The following is a 2,500-nucleotide window of genomic DNA, read 5'->3' on the forward strand; positions in this document are numbered from 1 at the left end:
CGGCGCGAGACGGACCGAGGCGAAGGCGTCTGCCGAGGACGTTTTCCTTAATCAAGAGCGAAAGTCGGAGGTTCGAAGACGATCAGATACCGTCCTAGTTCCGACCGTAAACGATGCCGGCCCCGGGCCGCCGCCTGCCTGCAGCTTCGAGTCGAGGCGGCGGCGGACCGGTCGAGGGAAACCAGAGCTTCTGGGTTCCGGGGGAAGTATGGTCGCAAAGCTGAAACTTAAAGGAATTGACGGAAGGGCACCACCAGGAGTGGAGCCTGCGGCTTAATTTGACTCAACACGGGGAAACTCACCCGGCCCGGACACGGCGAGGATTGACAGATCGAGAGCTCTTTCTCGATTCCGTGGGTGGTGGTGCATGGCCGTTCTTAGTTGGTGGATCGATTTGTCTGGTTAATTCCGATAACGAACGAGACTCTGACCTGCTAAATACCCGGCCGCTCGCTGACCGGCGACGCCCTTCACGGGGCGCCGCCACGAAGGAGCGTCCGCCGGCGTTCTTAGAGGGACAGGCGGCGTTCAGCCGCACGAGATTGAGCAATAACAGGTCTGTGATGCCCTTAGATGTTCGGGGCCGCACGCGCGCTACACTGGTCGGATCAGCCGGAGCCTCTTCGCTCGAGATCCCGGCTCGAAAGGGCCGGGAAATCCGGCAACCCCGACCGTGCTCGGGATAGGGAATTGCAATTGTTTCCCTCGAACGAGGAATTCCCAGTAGGCGCGAGTCATCAGCTCGCGTCGATTACGTCCCTGCCCTTTGTACACACCGCCCGTCGCTACTACCGATCGAGCGTTTTAGTGAGGTCCTCGCATCGGCTTGGCGCCGGCCTTCGCGGGTCGGCGGCTCGTCGAGAAGACGATCGAACTTGATCGCTTAGAGGAAGTAAAAGTCGTAACAAGGTTTCCGTAGGTGAACCTGCGGAAGGATCATTACCTGAACACCTCTTCGAAGGAACGTTTTGAGCCTCGGTCGGCCCGTCCTGGAGACGGCGCAGGCCCGGCGAGCACCGGAGCGACGAAAGCGCGGCTCGAGTGCCCCGGAACGGGGCTCGAAGCGTCGGAGGCCGACCGCTCGACCGGCGACGTCCAAGCTACGAAACGAGCGACTTCGGAAAAAAAGCAGAGCTATCGCTCCTGGCGGTGGATCACTCGGCTCGCGAGTCGATGAAGGACGCAGCCAGCTGCGAGAATTGATGTGAATTGCAGAACACATTGAGCGTCGACGATCCGAACGCGAATTGCGGCCTCGGGTTAATCCCTTGACCGCGCCCGCCTCAGGGTCTCACCGAACAAACGTGCTCCCCGGACGCCCATGTGCGGGTCGGCGACCGAACGCCGCCGTCCCGTCAAAGAGAGGCCGAGCGCGCGCTGCCGCGGCGCCGATCACGGACGAGAAAGCGCGAAGCGGCGCCGCTCGGCCAGGAAAAAGGAAAAAAACGCGACCTGAGGTCGGACGAGAGCACCCGCCGAATTTAAGCATATTACTAAGCGGAGGAAAAGAAACTAACGAGGATTCCCTCAGTAACGGCGAGTGAAGCGGGACCGTCGAGCCCAGCGCCGAATCTGGCCGCTTTCGGAGCGGTCCGACCTGTGGCGTACAGACCCGGGCGCGCGGGCGAGCGCCGGCCGGCCCGAGTCCCCCTGATCGAGGCCGTCGCCCGCGGAGGGTGTCAGGCCCGTGGCGGTCGGACGGCGCGCGCCCACGCCCGAGCGGTCTCGGAGTCGGGTTGTTTGGGAATGCAGCCCGAAGCGGGTGGTAGACTCCATCTAAGGCTGAATACGGTCGCGAGACCGACAGCGAACAAGTACCGCGAGGGAAAGTTGAAAAGCACTCTGAAGAGAGAGTTAAACAGTACGTGAAACCGTCCGGAGGCAAACGCGCGGGCCCTGCGAGGCCGTCCGGCGCTTCAGCTCGGCCGCCTGCGAAGACGGCCGAGCGCACTGCGCCGGGCGGCGGGCCGCGACCGCTTCCGGGGCGGCCGGAGGCGGCGCCGAACGCAGCGGGCCCCCTTGCGGGGTTCGCGGCGGCGCCGACCGGGCCCGTCCCGGGAGCGAGGAGGATCGCCGCGCCGACCCCTCTCTCGAGGGGGGCCGACCCTGCGCCGGCTCGGCTCCGGGCCGCCGGCCGGCCGCTGTCCTCAGCGGTCGCGCCGAGCGACGCCCGCCGTCCGGTCGGCGAGGGATCGACAGGCGCCCGGGGTCCGCGGCAGCGCGAGGTCGCCCGCGCGACCCGTCTTGAAACACGGACCGAGGAGTCTGACGCCCGTGCGAGCCGCGGGGAAGACGCGAAACCCGCGGGCGCAGCGAAGACGAAGCGGCGTCCTGCTTGCAGAGGCGCCGCGAGGCGGGATCCCGCCGCCTCCCGGGGCGACGGGAGCACCGCCGGCGGGGCCGCGCCCTGAAAGGGCCGGCTTCGGCAAGAGCACGGTCGTCGGGACCCGAAAGATGGTGAACTACGCCTGGGCAGGCCGAAGCCGGAGGAAACTCTGGT

The 2,500-nt window shown here is 65.9% G+C and overlaps 2 non-coding genes and 1 pseudogene across 2 annotated transcripts in view; all 3 read left to right on the forward strand.

Annotated features, from left to right (window-relative positions):
* The window catches only part of LOC145776430 (small subunit ribosomal RNA), a 1,961-nt pseudogene extending 1,019 nt beyond the window's left edge, over window positions 1-942 (forward strand).
* A 196-nt stretch (window positions 943-1,138) lies between these two features.
* On the forward strand, window positions 1,139-1,292 carry LOC145776493 (5.8S ribosomal RNA). The gene has a single exon (XR_014290277.1). It is a non-coding gene; the product is annotated as a 5.8S ribosomal RNA (ribosomal RNA).
* A 156-nt stretch (window positions 1,293-1,448) lies between these two features.
* The window catches only part of LOC145776443 (large subunit ribosomal RNA), a 3,724-nt gene continuing 2,672 nt past the window's right edge, over window positions 1,449-2,500 (forward strand). Inside the window, exon 1 of the ribosomal RNA XR_014290236.1 lies at window positions 1,449-2,500. This exon is cut by the window's right edge and continues 2,672 nt beyond it. This is a non-coding gene — a ribosomal RNA (large subunit ribosomal RNA).

The sequence above is a fragment of the Aplidium turbinatum genome, chromosome 8 (genome assembly GCF_918807975.1).
Source record: "Aplidium turbinatum chromosome 8, kaAplTurb1.1, whole genome shotgun sequence".
Lineage (NCBI taxonomy): Eukaryota > Metazoa > Chordata > Ascidiacea > Aplousobranchia > Polyclinidae > Aplidium > Aplidium turbinatum.